The 22,325-nt window shown below is 37.2% G+C and overlaps 1 protein-coding gene across 2 annotated transcripts in view; it reads right to left on the bottom strand.

Moving 5' to 3' along the window:
* The window catches only part of MET (MET proto-oncogene, receptor tyrosine kinase), a 173,152-nt gene extending 151,117 nt beyond the window's left edge, over positions 1 to 22,035 (bottom strand). Inside the window, exon 1 of one of the 2 annotated variants that reach the window (XM_090287400.1) lies at positions 21,696 to 22,035. The gene's annotated coding sequence lies outside the window, so the exon portion shown is untranslated. The remainder of the gene's footprint in view (positions 1 to 21,695) is intronic. The other variant, XM_090287399.1, reaches the window with a different exon arrangement.
* Positions 22,036 to 22,325: the final 290 nt, after the last annotated feature.

Raw genomic sequence — 22,325 nt, 5'->3', positions numbered from 1 at the left:
TGAATCATCCATAAAACATTTATTTATTTCTTTTCAGTTGGCAGTTAAGATAATTTCAATGGCAAAACACTTCCTGGGAGTGATGATCTCAATGGCACTGGTATTTAAGAATATGTTCTGTAAAAAAGACTGCTTTGTTGGTTACAAATATCAGCTCAGCCTAAACTTAAGACCAGCTATCCAACCCTGTTTGCAATCAATCTGCTTCTAGTTTTCTCATTAAACTAGCTTATATTGGTCTTTTCATCCCGTAGAAATCTAGTAATACATTTAATTTTCTAGGAATTTATTGAGTAGCTATCTGTACCTATTTTCACTACTACTGTCATCACCATTGCCCTCATTATCAATAAAAATCTGTAGCAAAGCTTATATATGTGTTGTATTCAAGTACTAATTTCTTAAGAAAGACTATAACAGGTGTAATGAAAATAAATTTTTTGTTTTTTTGTTTTAAAGTATATTTTAATGATTATGCTATTTTAGTTGTTCTATTTTTTCCCCTTTGTCCCTCCCTACATGCCTGGTACCTCCCTTCCCTCTGGCAATCACCCCCCCCGCCCCCCAGTTCATGTCCATGGGTCATGCATATAATTTCTTTGACTTCTCCATTTACTTTACTTTTTAAAAACATTCTCCTGTCTATTTTGCATTATCAGTTATGTTTCTTAATCCCTGTACCTTTCACCCATTCTCCCCCTTCCCTCTCCCAGCCGATAACCCTTCACATGATCTCCATATCTATGGTTCTATTCCTGTTCTAGTTGTTTGCTTAGTTTGTCTTTATTTTCTAGATTCATTTGTTGGTAGTTGTGAGTTTGTTGTCATTTTATTGTTCACAGTTTTGATCTTCTTTTTCTTAAATGTGTCCCTTTACCATTTCATATAATAAGGGCTTGGTGATGATGAACTCCTTTAACTTTACCTTGTCTAGAGAGCACTTTATCTGCCCTTCCATTCTGAATGGTAGCCTTGCTGGATAGAGTAATCTTGGTTGTAGTTTGACATAGGTGACTTTGCTTTCTTTAGGAATTGATCTTCTTAGAAGTCATATTTTATAAGTACATAGATAGTACTTCACAGTTTATCAAATACTGTCAATTACATCATTTCTTCTAGTCTGCATGATTTCTTTGAAGCTAAGCATTATTCCCATGTTTTTAAATGACAAAACTGAAATTCAAAGAAAATAAAATTATCTAAAATGTGATAAACATATAATCTAGTTATTCTCAATGCATTTCTAATTTTTTAAAAATATGATGCTTATTTAAATTGTTTTAAATTATTTGCACTTCTTGGAAAATATTTTTCTTCAAGAGGCATAATATTTCAGTAAACATCTGAATTTTATCTGCCTAGATGCCACTGTTTCTACTACTGGAAAATCTTTTGAAAAGTCTTCCTTCACTATGTAATGGGGCTGTCAATCATGTGGCTTACCTCCCTCATCACAAGGTGAGCTTCCAAACTTGACTGGCCTTTCAATGAACTCTATTCTTTGGACCCACAGTTTGGTCAGGGGTGAGAATGTGATCAAAGCAAGGCCAATGAGAATCTTTTTGGGGGATTCAATACAGATACTGTGAGAGGACCTTTCTCCTTTAAAGATCTCACACATGTGAGAGATGATGTTAACTTGGAGTGTTTTATAACCATCTTTGCCACTATGTGGAGAAAGCCTACCTGACCAGGACACTGACCCAAGGAGCAGAAGATCCCAGATATGAAGAAAGACTCCTGATGTTATTGCTTGAGCATCTGTATCCACCATGTCTTTTTATTAATTTATTCTTAGAGAGAGGGGAAGGGAGGGAGAAAGATGGAGAGAAACATCAATGTGTGGTTGCCTCTTGTGCACCCCTAACTGGGGACCTGGCCCACAACCCAGATATATGTCCTGACTGGAATTGAACCAGTGACCCTTTGGTTTGCAGGCAGGCACTCAATCCACTGAGCCACACCAGCCAGAGCTCTACCATATCTTAAGCTAATGGGAAACAGTAAAAATTTTTCTTTCCTCTTTCCTTTTCTTCATCAGCAGTTTTGTTATGATTCTTTTCTCCCTCTCACCTAAAGAAGTCCTAACTAAACAACATCCACTCAAAGACGCTACAAATCTGTGCATTCAAACACAAAGAGCATAAAAAACTTTAGCTATTCAAATAATTTAAAAAGATGGTTGCCTTATTTACTTAATTACTTCAAATATTTCACTTTGCATGTGGAAACTATTAGTTAAAAGTTCTGAGGGAGTATACTGGTTTTTTCTGCTTTATATAATTTCAAATTCTTCCACAATATTTACTTAACATAATATCCAGATAGAAATAATGTATCAAAATGAAGTCAAGATATAAAAATTAGAAAACATTTCAATCTTGCTTTTAAGTATATAAAAAGGATTTATGATGATGGAAAATAGCTGAGGCCCCATCTTAAGCAAATTACAGTCATAAAAACAGCCACGGCTAAATCTCCCTGAGGACTTGCCAGAGTGAAATCTTAAGGCAAATTCTTAGTCCTCTCTCTCTATATATTATTTCCGATAACTTTAAAAGTATGCTCATTAAAAACAAAGTGAAGGAAAGAAGATTCCAATAGGATATTTCTGATGTGACTTAAAATACTGTATTTACAAATGCTGTTCATGAGGTCATATTGTATCACACAATATTAATCAAATATTGTGAACACCCACTGTATACTGTGCCCCTATCTAGATACTCAAAATTCCTACTTCAAAAAGTGTAGTCTTTGGATTTGAAAATAGCAAGGTAAATGCTTAAAATAAAAATGTGTAACCTAAATTGAAAAGTGAATGAATCTACTGATCTGTTGAGCAAATCTTAAAACATGTTTTGTTGAACATTTCATTATTATGCCTAAATATTTAACAGTGTTACCATCCTCAAAAAAGTCTAAACTGACTTTAGAAAGATTAAAAAAATACATCATGTGAAAAGTCTCTTCTAATATAGCCAGACATTACCTTGAAAATAACTTCTAACAGTAAGTCGATGAGATGAAGAAATTTTCAGGACTGTTCAGCCTATCCAACTGCTCTTTTACATGACTACATTTACATGGTCCAGAATACCCATGAGTCAATCTTATGTCTAATATGTACAGACTAGTTTTCTTGACAATATTCTTCCCAATAACTAATAAAACCTTTTGAAGAAGAGGTGGTGTATAGGCTTTGGTGTCAGACTTTGATGTGATGTGAATCTGGGCCTTACCATTTACATACCTTCTGACTCTGAGTGTCAATTTGTTCTTTTTTTTTCAATCTGTTCACTTAAAACATGGGGATAATGGTATACTTCTTGTGGATTGGTCATGAGGGTAAGAGATTAATTATGAAGGGAGAGGCACTAACATTCAACTGTGTTTCATACACAGTAACTATATAGTTACTATATTTGCTATCCTAAGTTGTGTTTTAGCCAGTTTTTGCTTACTCGCATCAAAAATGAGGAACTTGGCAGAGTCCCCTTGGTAAGCCCACTCAAAATACTTGGTGACTGTTTCATCGCCTAGTCCTCCTTTCTACAGATTAAACTGTTATTTCTTATTTTCCCACACTTAGGCTATCTTGCGATTTTCCTGAAACCCATTTCAAGTTCTTGAAGTCCTTCTTCTTCTTTTTTTTAAATAATTTGTTTTTTTTTTTTTATTTTCAGAGAGAGGGGAAAGGAGAAAGGGAGGGAGGGAAACATCACTGTGTGGTTGCCTCTCACTCGCGCCCCCAACTAGGGACCTGACATGCAACCTAGTCATGTGCCCGACTGGGAATTGAACCAGCGACACTTGGTTCGCAGGCCAACGCTCAATCCACTGAGCCACAGCAGCCAGGGCTTTGAAGTCTTCTTAAGTTGTCCTCCAAGAAAAAGGCTGTAGTAAGGGCCTTCTATACTTAGGAAGAACAAATAAGTAACCATTACTTTGCCTCTTTAAAGAAGAATAAACCCATACCTCCACTGAGGTTTAGCGCAGTTAAATTAAAATTTCAGATAAACAATAACTTTCCATAGTGTTAGTATATCCCATGAATGTATTTTATGTGACAATCCAATTTGTAAGCAAATGGAGAAAAATAAAGGAACAATTACCCTTTTTACTAACAGAGCTTTGAAAATATTTTGGCCAAACCTATTTATCTGTTGGAGTAGAAAAGTATTTTTAAGGTTTTTGTAGTACATAGACATTGTTTTGTTGTTTTGCTGCTATGTGTCTAAAACATGCTGTTTTCAAAGTGATTATCAGGGTAACCTGTTCCTAATAAATGGGTGGTTCTACATATCAAGTAAAGGTATAGCTATTTAAAAGGGATTAAAGATTATTTTCTTTTTTTTAACTAAAAATCAAGGAAAAGATTCTGTGCTTGTGGAGAAAAGTTATACTGTATATAGCAGCTTGTCACCAACGTGAAACTTCTAAAACAGAAAAAGAATATTCCTAGTTTGATTTGCATACTCCTTAATAAGCAAGCTTATTAAAAATTCAGATATAGGTGGCTTAGGAGAAAACAAGTTAAACATGGTAAAAGAATAATTTTCATGCCTCATAACTGATACTTCTAGGAGTTCCTGTAAATACTGATTCTTGATTATTTCACAAATGTTCTTTTGAATGAGATCTAACTAGTGCGTTTATTAAGATGCATATCCAATATTGTATCCCTTCCTCCAATAAACATTTTAAAAGTTGAAAATGACTGAATAATAGGACAAGAAAAAGCCAACTATGTATTTTCTGATTGTAACATATGATTGAGATCATTTTGCAACTCTGGTGTGGTAAGCGTACAAATAAAAAAAGAACAGAATTCATTTATATTCTCGTTTATCCATCATAAGTTAATAATCTATTAGTAAATATCTTTGTTCCTTTAAGAATGGCTGAAAGTACTCAACTTCTGGGAAAGAATAAATGGGCATTGTTTAGCAGTGTGTATGTTGTATAAAGTCCTATTCAGAAAACATATTGAACTGTCAGAGTCCTGACGGATGGACAGGCTTTTGTCCCATTAATAAGTTGTAGGTCAGACAAGGATGTTTCATTGTCCTTGAAAATGTGAAGGTTTAGCTTTCAATATTAAGAAAGTGCTAACATGCTTGAAATCTTATAAAACTATCTAAAAATATTTTTCAACCTAATGGGTAGATGTAATTTTATAGTTCACATTGTGCAAAAGTGCTAACAGATTTTGTTCGATTAGTCCAAGAACAATGAATAATATGAATCTGCAAATCACATTTGAGAAACATCTTTCTAAGTATGTAAGTTAAAATAAGCTTAGCAACCTTTTCCAGTTGCATTCAAGTACAGGGTTAGAATAGGTTAAATCTGACTGGAACCGTCAGAATGTAAACCAGTAAAGGGAGACAAGTTGAAGAGGAAGCTGGTATATTACTCATGAATGAATCAGACATTTTCCTCTCTCTGTGTTTGAAAATGTCCTCAGCATAAGGTGTGGTAAATTCCAAATGGGGGAAACTGTGTTCAGGTTTTGGTTTATATAACTGATCAATCTCCTGTGGTATTACCTAAAGCAGAAATAAAACAGCTGCAGAGAAATGTTAATGGTGAGCAGACCCCATTCTTGTCACAATGGCTGTCATGTAAAGAAAAATCAACATCCAGGGAAAGAGAGACAAAGGGAAGCGCATGAGGGTGCCATAGACCAGACCTTGTGTGGTCAAACGGGCAGGTGTTCCCCTGTAACACTACTTTCACTTAGTTCTTAGGGTATGTCTGAATTTTACTTGGCTCACAAATCCTGAAAATTTTTCTTCGAAACCAAAGTTTGTAAGTAGACTCTCTGGCATTGGAATGATCTAAGAACATTTTTCAAGGTGAATTTTGTCAGTATGTGACATTTTTTTTTAAGGCAAAAGAGAAAAATGTACTTTTAGAAATCATGAAAAAACTGTGAATGGAAGGAATAGCCAAATCTAGCCATATTTTTGTATAGATGTGGATTCCTCGGGTGAACATAATGCAATTCTAAGTGTTGCGTGAAAAATTAAAAGCATATAAGTATCACTATATTGAGAGTAATAGTAATCAGAGAATAAAGAACCAAACAAAACTTTCTACAAAGATCTTAAGTACTTTTAAATGAACAGAGAATGCCAAGAAAAGCTATCCTCATAAAAATAGAACAGGACAGAAAAATAAGCACATAAATACAGAATCCAATTTCTAAAACTCATTAAGCACTCTGGAACCTTGAAAAATCAATAAACAAAAAAGGTTAGGACAACTTAAAAATAACTGTGTTCAGGATTCCATATACGTAAGTGATCAATTCAAGGAAAAATAAAAATAATGTAGGCAGTTGTGTGTCTATGTGTGTAAAGGGTATGTGGGCAAGAGGGTGAGAGAGAAACGGAGAGAGCAAGGTATTCAAAAAATAACTTTTCAACCATATATGTGCTGCCTACTGGCTGGCTGTCCCAGATTCCTGCCTCACCTCACTCCAGGTGGTGATGTAAAGATGGGTGCACATGCCTGGAGGAACATAGAAGGAAGAAGAGCTAACTTTGGCAGACAGAGGCAGGGCTGAGGAGTATTTCAGAGTGGACACATTACTTGAGCTGGGACTTGCAGAACAAGTAGGAGTTGCTCAGGTACAGCTGAGGCAGGGGACACTTTGGACAAGGAACCTGGGGGAGAACATGCAGTGCTGTTCAGGAAGTTATAACTAGGACAGAAGCTGTGTGGGCTGGGCTGAGGACGTATGAAGCTGGAAGGTTAGGGTGGGGCCACATCACAGCAAATTGTATACCCTGTTAGGGAGTCTGCAACTTAACTATTGTGGTGAGTCATGAGAGGTATTAAGCAGGAGATGGAAATTGTCATATTATATATATATTACACAATTTTGTAACTTTATGGATAATGGATTGGAGTGGGAAGAAGCTAGAGGCTGAAATACATGACAGAAGGTCATTACATCTGTTCAGGCAATTGAGGATGAAGATTAAGAATAGAGTGAAGATCTCATTAACTTAAGAGTGTAGAAATCCATCTATCAAGAATCAGTTTTGTATGTCAAATAGCTATTTAAGACTGTATTTCACATGTATTTATTGAGGCCCTACTATGTGTGAGGTGCTTGGGGTACATTAGTAAACAAAACAAACATTCATGCTCTTGTAGAATTTACTTTCTAGCGAGTGCATCCAGACAACAAATTATACATATAACAGTTAAGCTGTTCACGTAGTGTAACAGAAGTTGATGAGTGTTACAGGCAAAAATAGAAAAGAGGGCTGGGGGATCAAGCACATCCGGAGGGAAGGTGGTAGGAGAGGGTCACAGCTTTCAAAAACTGGAAAGGCAACTTTTAAAGAGGTTTAGAGTAAGACTTGGCCATCCAAAAATATTTCTGAGCAGAAGCAAGAAAGACCAAACTGAGAGCATACCCAATGTGTTTGAGGCACAACAAAGGGGCCAGTAAGCCTGGACTTTGGCACCTGGAACATGAGGTCAGAGGACAAAGAATCAGAGTCTGTAGGGCCTGTAGGCTACTGTGAGGCTTGGGTTTTTACTGCAGTGAAGTGGAGAGCCACTTCTGGGTGTTGAGCAAGGGAGTAATTATGATTGAATGGAATCATCTTGACCTTATGTGGAAAAGACTGCTGGTGGCAGGGGGTTGACATAGGGCAAACGTGGAGAAGTGAGGCTAGTTGGGATGCTGCTTTAGTAGTCCAGGTGAGTGATGGCCTGGCCAGAGGAAGGGGTGAATTAGCGGTGACTGAATTCTAGTTATATTTTGAAGACAGAACTAAAAGGATTTACTGATGGATTTGGGTACGAGGTTTGTGAGATAAAAAGGAGTCATAAACACTCCAAGGATTTTGGCTTTTTAAAGAGGGAGAATAGCTTTGCCAGTTACTAACATGGAGAAGCTGGTGGGTGGATAAGTTTGGAATGGATGTGACACTATCAAGAGTTTTGCTCATGTTTGAGAAAATTTTTAAGAATCCAAGAGGAGCTGTTGAATATGCAGTTGGATATGTGAGTCTTGGAGTTAAGGAGAAGGTCTAAGCTAGAGACTTAAATTAGGAAATTGTCTTCATATCAAAGGTATGAAAAGTTCTGAAATTGGATAAGACCACCAAATAAAGGAGTGTAATATAGAGAATGAAGAGAGAAGGACTACACACTGGAGCACACCAAAACTAACAGTCTGGGGAGGAGAGGGTGAATGAGACAGGGACTAGAAGGTACCTGTGGTACCTTCATCTACTCTCATGAAACCTGCTCTCCCACTCTGTATCCTTCTCAGTGCCTAACATTTCCCACATTTCCAGACATCATCCTTACTCCCAACTACAAGTATTTTACTTATTTATTTTTGTTATTTTTATTTTATTGTTGTTCAATTACAGTTGTCCCAATTTTTCCCCATTTATCTCCACTGCCCTGACCCCCACTCCCACAGGCAATCCCCACCCTGTTGTCCATGTTCATGTGTCCTTTATACTTGTTCTTTGACTAGATTCTTTCCCTTCTTTCCCCTGTTATCCATCCCCTCCCCTCTAGTCACTGTCAGTTTGTTCTTTATTTCCATGTCTCTGGTTCTATTTTGCTCATTTGATAGTTTTGTTCATTAGGTTCCACTTATAGGTGAGATCATATGGTATTTGTCTCTCGCCACTTGGTTTATTTCACTTAGCATAATGCTCTCCAGTTCCTTCCATCCATGCTGTCATGAAGGGTAGGAGTTCCTTCTTCCTTTCTGCTGCATAGTATTCCATTGTGTAAATGTACCACAGTTTTTTGATCCACTCCTCTGTTGATGGGCACTTAGGCTGTTTCTAGCACTTGGCTATTATAAGTAACACTGCTATGAACACTGGGGTGCATAGGTTCTTTTGAATTGGCGTTTCAGGGAGATCTGTAAAAAAATGAAACTAGACAGCCAATATACACCATATAGTAAAATAAACTCAAGATGGATAAAGGACTTAAATATAAGTCACAACACCATAAAAGACCTAGAGGAAAACACAAGCAGTAAAATTTCAGATAGCCCATGCAGCAATATTTTCACCAATATATCTCCTAGGGCAAGGGATATAATGGAAAGAATAAACAAATGGGACTACATCAAATGACAAAGCTTCTGCACGGACAAAGAATACAGCAAAATGAAAAGGGAACCAACCACATGGAAAGAACATATTTGTCAATGATACCTTGGACAAGGATTTGATCTCCAAAATATATAAAGAACTCATACAACTCAATACCAGGAAGACAAACCAATTAAAAAATGAGCAACGAACCTGAACAGACACTTCTCCAACGAGGACATGCGGAGGGCCCACAGACATATGAAAAAATGCTCAACATCACTAGCCAGCAGAGAGATGCAAATTAAAATCATAATGAGATATCACTTCACACCTGTCAGAACAGCCATCATTAACAAATCAACAAACAGTGCTGGCAAGGGTGTGGAGAAAAGGAAACCCCAGTGCACTGCTGGTGGGAATGCAGACTGGTGCAGCCACTGCGGAAAATAGCATGGGATTTCCTCAAAACACTAAAAATGGATCTGCCTTGATCCAGAAATTCCATTGCTAGGATTATACCCTAAGAATCCTGAAACACCAACTACAAGTATTTTAAACATGCCCATCTACTTCCATCCTACTGCCACCTATATAGTTCAGAGCAGTGTCACCTCTTGCCTGGATTACTCCAACAGCTTCCTATCTGGTCTTCCCTTGTCATTCTTTGTTTTTAAAATTATGTCATTATTTTTACATATACACACTCCCTTTTTTGTGTGTGAGAGAGATGGGAAGGGAGGTAGAAAGAGAGGGAGAGAAGCATCATTGTGAGAGAGAAACATCCAACCAACTGGGGACAAAACCCACAACCTAGGCATGTGCCCTGACTGGGAATTGAACTGGCCACCTTTTGCTTTGCAGGACAATGCCCAGCAAACTGAGCCACACAGGTCAGGGCTTCCTTCGCAATAGTTGCCCCTGATCCCTTGTTCCCTATGTACTAGAGAAGAGATATATTTCTAAAATGACAATATATAATCTGTTCTTAATATAATAAAAAAGTGACATATTATTACTTTTCTGTTTAAAAACAATTTAACTCCTTAGGACAGCTTAAAAGCCATGAATGATTTCACTTCTGCCTAACTTTCCAGCCTTGCCTCTTGCCATTACCCCCCTAGAAATCTAGTCTATAGTCACCCTGCCCTTCTTTGAGCTGTTGAAGCAAGCCATGTACTCTCTCACTCTGGGTCTCAGCACATGAAGATACCTTTTTATGGAACACTCTTGTTCTCATCTTCAGGTGGTTAACTCTTATTCTCCTTTCTGTTTCATCTTAGGGAAATTTCTTTTAGGAAGCCTTCTCTGATGCCTCTCTTGCCCTCTGGTAAGAGATTAGAAACTCTTCCATGTACTCATACATCAAACCTGCCTTCCCCTATCTAGACACTTCAACTTTGTGTTGTACTTTACTCATCTGTATCTCCCACTAGACTGTAAGCTCAGTTTTCAGCCCCTAGCATAGTGACATCATATGACACTTGCTTAAAATTTGTTGAAGAATAATGGAATGAATTAATGTGTGAAAAAATGATCCTGAACAAAGACTCTGGAGGTATGAATATGAAACAAAGAAAGGATGAGATTAGAAAGATATTGAAGAGATAAAATTTATGTGATAACAATTCAACATAGATTTTGATTATAAGGGAGACTGAGAAGTCAAGGATAGCTAAAAGATATCTAATTTGGGTGTCATAAATGGGAAAATAGGCAAAGAAAGGTTATGAAGTAAAAATGAAAGGTCAGTTAATCACTCTAAGTCATCGGTTGGTTGTTCAAGTGGAAATGTCTATAAGGTTCTTAATAACATTGGCATGGTATTCTAGAGTAAAGAGGGAGTCAGAGATAGCAATTTTTAAACCACTAGTCCTGCATTTGAAGTCATAGAGATAAGTGAGATCACCTATGGGCATGTTCGGTTAGTAGAAAGGAAAGACTCAGGTGGAACCCAGAATCTAACTTTTATATTCAAAAGGTAAAAAGTCTGAGTGGTAGATTCAAAAGTTTAGGAGAAATTTCAATACCAGAAGAGCACAATGTATAGCATTAAATTTCAGAAGGGTCAAGTGGGACAAAAACAAAAGTACCAGGCATATTTGAAAATGAGGAGGTTATTGGTGATTACTGCGAGGACACTTTCTTGGGAGTGTGGAATAGACTGAGTAGAATGAGTTAAGGAATGAATGAGAGTAGAGAAAGTGAGTTAGAAATTTACTTTCAAGAATTCTTCATTAAAAGGATAAGGCAGGATTAGGAGTGAATTTTAAGATAATTGTGTATTTAGGATTCTATGAACACACTTGTTTTCTTTCTTTCTGGAAGAAGTTGAGTAAGGGATGAATGAAAAAATGTGAGAGAGATTATAAAAGATGGGCAGGGTTTGGTAGGTAGGTGAGATAGATGGAGCAAAGTGTCCAAAGATGTGAGAAAAAGTGGGATCAATACCTGGCTGCTGTGGCTCAGTGGATTGAGCGTTGGCCTGCCAGCCAAGAGTCACTAGTTCAATTCCCAGTTAGGTCACATTACTAGGTTGCATGTCAGGTCCTCAGTTGGGGGCATGAGTGAGAGGCAACCACACCGTGATGTTTCTCTCCCTCTCTTTCTCTTTTTCCCTCTCTCTAAAAATAAACAAACAAGCAAATAAATAAATTGTTTTTTAAAGTGGGATCAAGACCATTCATTGAAAAGACCATTTCATCATTTGGGACAGAGGTCCCAGGGAGGTAATAATAGAGGACATGTTAATCACTTAGCCTTCTGTTTATTTTATAAAACATAAAGAAAAATATTATACTGCAGAAAAGAGGAGCCAAAGAGATTCAAGAGCTTGAGATAATGGTGGAAGTTTGCAATTACTATAATGGGAAGAAGAAAATGGAAAATGGCCAAAACAAGAACACAAGTTTGATTGAGTAAAGCTTATTTTAATGCCCATTTTCACTGAGAGTCTAAGTAGGCCACGAGGCAGATTTGAGAATTAAATTGTTCCATAATCCTGATATCTGCAGTGAATTCCATGTAATATTTATATAAATCAACAGATCTACAAGCCTTTATTAAAAGGAAATGTCAGCGTTTTATTATTTTCATTTCAAAATTAGTTTTATTGAAATCTATAAAAAATAACTTTGGGGGAAAAAATATACTGAAACAGATACCCTGCTCTCTTTTCAATAAAACCAACAATCTAAAGATGTTAAACAAATGAATCAGGTATATTGATCTTCTAGCTCTGAAAATTAAAACCCATTTAGAAATTGTGAGGGAGTCTTGATCCTAAATACCAGTCTAGTTATTCACTCAGAATCTTTAATAATATTTAGAAAGTAATTAATCAACTTATGACAGATTCAAAGGCTGTCACCTTTCATTGTTGTTAATGAAACTGTCTAAGGTTTTATCCATGCTCTTCTGGTGATTTAAAGAACAATTCTTTTGTAAGCTCTTTGAAGACCTGAAGAATGTTTATAATCATTGGACCTTGATGTACATATTTCACTGAACAAGCATTGTCAGTGAGAATGAAGTGGAATTTAGAAATATCTTAATTCTGACATGACAGAAGGTGAATTTTTAAAAAGTCAAAATGCATATTCATTTCTGGTTGGAGGAAGCTTTTTTCCTGTCAACAAACTTTGCCTTGGCTGATTTTTTTTATTATAATTCAGTAGATCTTAAAATATTTTTGTAATATTTTACACTCAATCAAAAAAAAAAAAAAAGCTAGGGTAATATTTTAAGCCCAAGGTTCACATATAGGCACTAAATGATTCTATTTGCTGTCTTTGTCTTAACTAGGTAGTAGTCAGACCACAACCTCACTTTGGACAGTGTATCCATCAGTAGAAGCTAGAGGGATTCTGTGTGAACGATAACTGCTGCTCAACTAAAACTTTCAGAGGAGCAAAAAGACAGAAAGTGAAGGTAAGTCTTAATATGAATTTTCCTCAAATCTACAGACCACTTTCTGAGTTCATGTTTAGAACATGACAAATGCAATTTCTATGCATACTCCAGCATGAACTCTGTATAATCAAGGCCCAAAGAAATGGCCTCAAGATAATATCCACAAGAAAAGCTAATATACGTTCACAGCAAGTAATAACTCAATGGGAAGCAATGAAGCGTATGGTTTTTAGGGACATAACTTTTGGTCCCAACAGTAATAGATGCATTATAATCACTGATATGCTAGAAAATTTTAGTCATGAAGATGATGTAAAAAATTTACAAGTTTGTTTGCTTTTTCCTTTAATACTGTATTTTCCTCTGAGAACATGGAATTTCATTTAGTATTTGTGAGTAGCTGATAGAGGACTTAGGACACACCTCTAACACTCAAAATAAAAGTTCTTCCTGCTTCTGCTACATATTCTTGCTATTCTTACTGGTACTTGAGGGTAGGGTAAACTAAGAGGCCTGATTTAGGACTAGATAGATGAAAGTCTAGTGTTTCCTAGAATCAAATCACCTGTGACAGTTGGAGGAAGTTCAGATTTTGCTCATCGTGTACCCTACCATTTTTCTGTGAGCTTCCCTTAATTTCCCACTCAGTTATGACTAGTCTTTTTCCTAGTTGTAAGTTAGCAGCCTGACTCTTAATGGGATACTCTATTCATGACTTGCAATGCACCCAAGCCCATGACCCTACAGTGTATCCACCTACCTCTCTCCTTTAACCTAACAGATCCAGTACCTTATCAAAACCTTCAGGTATTCTCTTTAATTATTTATTTTCTATATCTGTGGCATAAGAGTTATCACAAAAATTTTCTTAAATTGAACTTCATTTTCTCAAATGTGCAATATAGAGGCATTTGACTACTTATTTCTTACATTGTGAGAACTTCTGGTTGAAGTTAAAAAATCATCTAAATATGTGTATACAAACACATTAATATGTAATTATTACTGATTCTCTGGTTAACCACTGAAATAAAAATTAAGCATGTCAATGTGAAAACTATATAAATAAGTTACTCCTTACATAGTGCTATCTATAATTAAATAAATTTCAAAACAAACTTTAATGATGATATATATATTCAGCAAACCTTCAGGTTCATCTAAGAGAATCTCCATTTCAAGACCATAGTAATATAATTTTCCTTTATCTCTCTGCCAAGATATAAGAAATTCTGAAATTCTGACACCCCAATGTCACACAGAAACAAGACACTATTGATCAGGAAAGGTTATCTGGGGACCAAGTGTGATAAGTAATTAGAAATTTACTTATAAAAAGATCTTAATGTCCAAGTTTCAGTACTATGCCTTCTAAATTGTACTTTCTTTCTTTTAGACAGGAGTAGCTGTTTCCATAGCTTTAATACTCTAGGCATGTGCATTTCAACTGCACTTACAGTTACATATTTGGGCCAAGTCCATATGAGAAGTCTAGTTACCAGAAAGCACAGACTCACAAACAGGAAATATAACTAGAGTAAGAAGATGTTTTTATCCACACAATAGAGTTCAAAGATGTGTCATCCATGTAATTTGGAGCAAACCCCAATATCACTAATATTGTTGAGCATTCTTTATGACAACTTATGATTATATTATTATGTTTTCTAAGCCTGTTTGCACTTGCTGCTCTTGTTTATAGATACAAACGACCTGACCTTTTTTGTTCATAGTTTTCCATCAGTAAGCATGTCAAGGTGCAAGGAAGGATAGCAGGCATGGTGGAAGGGGGGAAAATCAATTTTCAGAAAGCATATGTTAACAACTGAATACTTAGTCAAACTAGCCCAGAAATTCCTTCCTATTTTCAGCACTCTTTGCTTCATGGTACAGAATGAATTTCAATAAATGACATATATTTAGTGGCTTATTTTAAAAATTTGTCAAATCAGGTCACTGACTCAGAATAGGTCTCATTCCAAGACATGGCAGATGGATATGATATTGAATAGAAAGACTGACATTACTTGGAAGGTTCTGGGCAGAAGAAAATGCCATTCATTTAACATCCAACAGTGTATTTACTGAGTACCTACTGTGTGCCAGGATAAACTTATAATAAACATTTGGACTTTATTTTATATTAGAATAGAAGGAGAAGCTGTGCCAAAATAACATCCTTGGGGTTAGTAAGGATTATAGTGGAATGGCACTTGTCTTTAGAAGTACTTATTTTTTCACATTACATCAGAAAAATGCACCAGTGCTCATTCAAACATCCATTCTGTTATGGTTGCTGGATTTTAGATTTCAGATTTTTAGAGATGCTGTTTACTGACTCTTAGTAAAAACCAACTTCCTATTTTTCTGGAACAAAAGTGCCTTACATGGTTTCAAAGATTTCTTAGACATCAAAGAGCTTAGAGAGACATTCAGTTTATGTGTAATGATTCAGGATTTAGTGAATCAAAAACATGGATTAAATTTCTTTTAAAAGACCCCTAGGTTTAATTTTTAAGAACTAAAATGCTGGTCTAAACACATTAGTCTTGAGGAAAACCAAAATTTATTTTTAAAGATAGTTAGTATTGCCTTAGGGACCCAAAACTTGGCTGTGTTTTCCTTTCACACATGATTAGGCCTCAAAAGGAGGCAACCTGCCTTCTGCTAACCAAATTTGCTTCTCTTTTTCTCTGACTTGTGAAAACTACATTATTTTAAAGTTCTCTTCCTGATATTAAATAAAATATTAAAAACTCAGACCATCCCGTGGCCTTATTAAACAAATGGAGTACTTTTTAATTCCTCCAAATCAATGTTCTTTTAATATACAACTTTAAAATTGGACCTGAGATTCTAGGTGCTGTCTGATATTTCCAACTATCGGGGCATACAAGATCATTTCAAAATAGGAAAAGATCACTGATCTTAATAAGCGGACGGTTTCATGATATGTTATTATATTTGCATTAGAATAGTAGGAAGAGATACAGTACATAATCTTCCATTCTAACACAATGGCCTTTTGGAAGGCCACTAGCCTGGGTATTTCGACAAGTTTTTAGAATTAAAGGCAACAATTTAGTGCACACCCTGTGAGCCTTTATTCCCTTGGAAAAATAGACTGCAACACTAATCTGATGGCTTTTAAAGGGCACTCGAAACCAACTCAGTGTGCGTTTTGAATTTCAATGGTAGAGGAATAACAACTGGTGACGTTCAGGCAGATCTAAAACAAAACAAAACAAAAAAAGTGCCAATATTCCAAAGAGAGGGTTTACTCTGAATGAAAACTTGAAACTGAAATATGAAATATGCAAAGTTATGATGAATTTAGGTTTCATAAAATGATTGCTTCAGTTTAACAATGAAATAGCTAGATTACCCTTTACTTTAGAAATACATGCAGCTGATGAGTTTAGATAAATGAGTATGTGTTAATATAAAAATTATAAAATACCTTTTTCTTTTTTTAATTGCTAAACTAATATTCCAGAGAGGAAAATAAAAATCAGAACTCTAAAAGATAAAATACTTTGTAGAAGTGGTCCTAGGTCTCTTTGGCCAAGTATGCTCCTGAAGGTCACACAGTACCTGAAGGTCACATAGGGGATCTCTTGGCAGGTACAGTAGTGGCCAAGATTACAAACAGGACCACCAGGAGCCAAAGCTGGCCCACAGACATTTTGTCTCTCTAGTTGCACAGTTTTAAACATGCTGAGTCAACATTTTAATAGAGAGATTTCTAGCTTCTCCTAAAGATTTGAAAGACAGCAACACATGGACACATACCACACACTGAGCCTGGTGACAACTCTGATGATGACGAGAGGTGGCTGCCCCTCTTAGATAGGGCTTTTTCTGAGCAGGTTGTCAGTCCCTAGTGAAAAGGTTAGTTTTACTTATTTAGATTAACAGTTTGCATATCTTGATATAGGCTATAGACAGGGGATAAGGAAGAAGAAAGAAAAGATGATGAAATCCAACACAATGGTTTAAGACTGAAAAGCGGTAAGGAAGGCGAGAGAAAAAAGGAAAGAAAGAAAGAGGTGTACAGCAGACAGAAGCTATATACCATCAAAAATGGCCTCCCTTGCTGTCTCCAGATTTATATTATAGTATGAAAGGGATCCATGACAAAGGCTATGGGTATTGCTCTCAACAAATCCCTTTGGGCCAGGCTCACAGTGTTGAAAATAAGAAGAAAGATTGTGCAAATGGGGCAATATCCCTGATGAAGGTTGGGGTATAGAGATGGGACCAGGTGAATGGAAGAAAGTACCAAGGGTTCTCATCCATACCCCATAAACCACTGGATGTGGGCCACAACTTCATCTTCATTTTTGAGACTGTAGTAAACTATGGCAGGTATTGTCCACATACTTCCTATAAAAAACCAGAGGCTCTATGTACAGCTGCTCAGGCTCTAGACTGCACAATTTCAGAGAAAACAAAATGAGAATGGCACTCCTGAGGAATACAAAATAGAAGCCCTTCTCCAGATAACCACATGGGTCATTTTCTCATCTCCTCTGAGTTCTAGCTCAAAGGCTACCTTTGAAGTGAGGCCTTCTTTGACGCTATTACTGAATTTTTAAATCACTACCCTGTCTCCTCTTACCCCTGATAGTTCTTACTCCCCTTCACCACTTTATGCTTCCTTATAGCTCTTATCACCACCTCATATACAACACATTTTCTTATAGCTCTTATCACTACCACCTCATATACAACACATTTTATTTATGTGTTTTATTGTTTCCTTCCTAAATATAGAACAGCACATCATGAGGTCAGAGATTTTTGTCTATTTTATTCTCTGATACATTACCAGGATCTAGTTATGCCTAGTAGGTATTCAACAAATTATCCTGAACGACTAAATCCTCAATCATATTCTTGAAGTACAAGAACTTAGCTTTCACTAAAACCTGTGGTTCTCTGACCACATATCATAATTGCTCTGACCATATTTCAAAATAATCCCTTGTTATATTTGGAGAAATAGATTTTCTAATCCTATAGACTATTATATAATTTATATGGCTTGTAAGCTCTTATATAATTTCTATGGGCCCTATGGCTATTATAGAAATTGAAAACAACAGGAATATCCTCCATAAACATACTTCCAGAAATTCACACCATCACACAAAAAATATGTATACCTGGGTATGTGATTAGCCAGTTAAATGGTTCATTCTTCTTCTTTAAATTGCTCTGTGCTTATACCTCTTGCTACAAATGTCACATGTATGATTTTTCTCTCAATTATCAATACATTATACAACTTATAAAATACTTTTTCACTTTGTCCCTTAAAAAACAAAGTAGTCAGGTTTTACTGAGTGTTTTTACTGAAACAAATACCAATGGGAATATACTATTAAACACAGCTGAAGAGATATCTGAGAATGGGTTTTCTGATAAGGAGGGTAGATTAGAAAATTATTCATAACTCATAATACGATAACAGGAGAATGCCCCACACATATTAACAAAGCTTTTCTTGGTATGCATTACTACAAAAAGAGAAAGTGAGAAAAAAGAACTGGAGAAAGAGAAAGTGAGAAAAACCCTAGAGACTAGAAATGTATATTCATCATTTATCACTAACTTAAGGATTCCAACCTATCTTTCAGTGGAAATGCTTCAAATAGTTAATCTTCATTGATGATTGGGCAGAGGCTGTATGGTGCTGTTCAGATAGCATGGGGTATAGGGTCTTGCACATTGTTTCATTGTCTATAACTCAGGGTGGTTAAGATATCACCTATATTGCAAGGGTGTTGTAATATCAGAAAGATGATATAGTCAACAGCCTGAAAAAATTAAGAGGTCCTTAAGTGCCAGTATTTTGATTGAAAAGGAAAATTCTAATCAATAGCAAATGGGATGATTTCTAATAATGTCATTCTTGTGTAATATCCCATTAATAATTATGGATCTTTGTTCCACTTTATATGTGTGTTATTTATCTGTATATCTAGATTGTAAATTCTTCCAGGGCAGATATTTAATTTCTTTCTTTAAAAAAAAAAGTCCCTCTATACCTAAACACATATGATACCCTACATACAGTGCTTAGATTATTTTTGGTGAGGGAAATGTGGGCCTGGCAGCAACTCAGTGTCTGCTAAATCAAAGTGATGCTGAACTGATAGTCAGTATATCCATCATTTATTATAAGAGGTGACTATTTATTTTTCCCTGAGCAAAGCCCATGAAGAAATGCTGCCTTGAGGAGTGAGTCAAAGACAACAGTTTCAACATACACCAGTGAGGTGAACTCTCTGGCACTTGAGTTTCCGCATATTTTCTCCCCTTAAGGCAGCACAATTAGTAAATCTGGTGTCCCATGAACAAACACAGCAGCCCAAGGAAATACAGGAATGATGGGGAAAAAGAAACATAGATGGTTCTGGTAAGAAGTATTAAGCCTAATGACAGTGATGAAAAAAACATGAAAACGGAGTGGAGAAATGACGGCACACAGGACTTGGAGGCAGCTCTGGCAAAATCAAGGTAAAGGGATCAGGAGGAAGGGACAGAGAAATGGGAGGGGCTCTGAATGTGTAGGGAGCTATGTATTCATCATAGATGTGTCACCATTGGTACTGGTGCAGCCACCTAGAGAAAGGTGCATGTCCTGAGAGGATGTTAGCCTTTCTGAGTTATTCATTTTATTTTGAGATGACCACATTTGAGAGAAAGTTTATTTGAGGTTATTGTATAGATTTGTAAAAAGAAAATTAGACTAACTCTGTTTTTGAACTTTATTTTACTAACAGCTGAAGAAACTGATTTCTGAAATGTATTTCTTAGTCTAATCATCATTAAAACAAATTCAAAAAATTTAAGATTATAGTGGGACATATGCTTATATAGTTGTAAAATAAATTTGTAAGATGGGTATTTTTCCTGCTTATAAAAGTGTCATTTTTCTTTTATTGTAGGTTTAAAAGTCATGAAAATACAAGATATGAGCTTTCCTGTTGACTGGCTTGGCTAATCTTGTGCATCTTTATCATTCAGATAAACTTCATTCACTAATTCTGAAGGCATGGAATGCAGATCTAATGTAAACCCCTATTTGTGATGTATTAAGAACAAAGCAATCTTTGAAAAAGCAGTAGGCAGCAGACCATTTTTTATGCCACAAATTCCATTAGGTTAAAATAAAAATATATTTAGGTTAATAACTATAGACATATGCACTATTAAGTGTGAAACTTGAAAAGAATTTTTAAAACAATACTGTATTTTATAGGCAACCAGATGCATTTTTGGTACTACAAAAATTTCTTATGAGTGATGTAAATTTTACTTGTGTTATTCAGCAGTTCAAAAATTAAGTCTGGATACACCACAGACTTGCAGTCTATGATTGGAACCAAAGCACCTCACTTCTGTTTCATTATGGAAGTTTACATGTTAAAACAAAGCCCAATATGCTTAGAGCTAGAAAGGAACACTATGTACCTGTAAATAACCCAAGCAACACTTACAGTTTACATGAAATCACAATTTATGGCCCAGTAGTACAGAGAAACGTGCTGTACATTAATTTCAGATCATCTTCACACAGAAAAAAAATCACTAATCAGCTATAATAATTTAGCTGTAAAGAGAAATAATGTTTTTTTAAATCTATTTGCATGGCCATATGCATGTGTCTGGCCGATAGAAAGGGCAGAATAATCTCCACCCAACTCTACAAAATGTAAGGTCTTCTTAAAATTCAGGAGAATGCCCAGATAGTCCATACTCTCTTCAATGTCAGTTTTTACAGTCCTCTCGTATTTATTGACCATCTTAACTTAACCATTCAAGTATCCTGATTATTATGCCTAAGAGAGTTGATAATATTTCATTCTACCCCAGGGCTCCTTTGAACACAAAACTGTGATAAGGTAAAATACATTGGGTAACTATTCCTGAATCAGCCACTGGAACCCTTTTCAACTGCCAAATTCGTAAATAGCTCTTTAGGAACATAAAAGGTATGAAATGGGAAACCGTACTTTGTTGTAAATTCTGCATTGGCAATAGTCAGTGAAAATACTTTCATTTGTGCTTTAATTATTCAGTCAGGTACAGTACTAGCCAGAGTATCCGACCTCTGGTTATAATCTGTTTTACCTAATAAGATAGATGTCCTCCACAGAGCCCCGGCAAAGAGCTAAGGTACAACTGAAAATGATGGATCACAAGTACTATGTATTTGCCAGAAATGGAGATTTCATCCTTCACAGAAAGATCTGTTTCTTGGAAGGACCCCCTCATAATACAGATAAAGCAGGGTTGGGAACAAGGAAATCTCTGGGTTCGAACCTTGTCAGCTGCATCACCATGGGACAGGGTGACCAGATTTCTTTTGTAAGGGCTGAGTCAGCTCACAACCTTGAAACTAGCCTGGCCATAAGCAGACATACATTAACCCCCTACCCCAGAGCCTCTCTCTTCTGAGTCATACAGGTGGCCATCAGAAGCGAACCCCTAAAACAAAAAGCCCCATTCTGGTTGTGACCTCCCCCCTGACCAGACCCCCTGAGTTTCTAAAGCCTTTAAACTCTCGCCTCTCTCTCTGGTCTTGCCCTCTGAAAAAGCAGTCAGTTATCTTAGGGAACAAAGAGAGCAGAAGCGCAGGGGCGAGGGGCGGCGTGCGGGATCTGAAGGTTGTAGTTTTACCTTGCGGCTGCCAGGAACCCACAGCTGAGAAGTCAGTCGCTCAGGGACCACCCGCGCGCTCTGCGCCTCCCCGCCTCCTCGAAGCAAGTCAGCTGTCGTCCAGCATCTGGCTCACGCCCTCCGGTGGGCTCTGCCTGTGGTCACACAGCACTGGGCGAGAGCCTTGGGTCACCTGCGGCCGGACACAACGGGCGTGTGGTCCGCCAGCAGCGAAGCTCCCTCCGCCCTTTCCCACCCGAGCGCTGACTGGTCTGTGACTCAGCCTGGTATCGGCGCGCGCAGCCCGCGGCGGCCCGGGCGCGTCCAGGCGAGAGGCACGGCCCCGCGACCTAACCGAGGCACTCGGCCTCCCGCCCGCCCCGGCACGTGTTTGTCTGTCTGGCGTGCTATCCGTCTGCCTCATCCACAGGTCCAGGGACCGATGAGGTGCTGACTGGCACCACCCAGAGGGGGAAATCGGCTCCCGCCCTTCCTGCCGCCAGCGAGCCTCGCCTGGTCCTGCAGAGGTCGTGTTTCCTCCCACCCTTCCCCCGTCCACGAAAGGTGAAACTTTTTAGGTGAAGTTTTCTTGCCCCGGCTGCGCGCTCTTTCCTCCCCCAGCTAGGGCAGTTTGAAGTTAGCACAGAGGCA

The sequence above is a fragment of the Furipterus horrens genome, unplaced genomic scaffold (genome assembly GCF_987537825.1).
Source record: "Furipterus horrens unplaced genomic scaffold, mFurHor1.1.pri manual_scaffold_9, whole genome shotgun sequence".
Lineage (NCBI taxonomy): Eukaryota > Metazoa > Chordata > Mammalia > Chiroptera > Furipteridae > Furipterus > Furipterus horrens.
The sequence above is the reverse complement of the archived record's forward strand: the minus strand, read 5'-3'. Positions and strand labels throughout refer to the sequence as shown.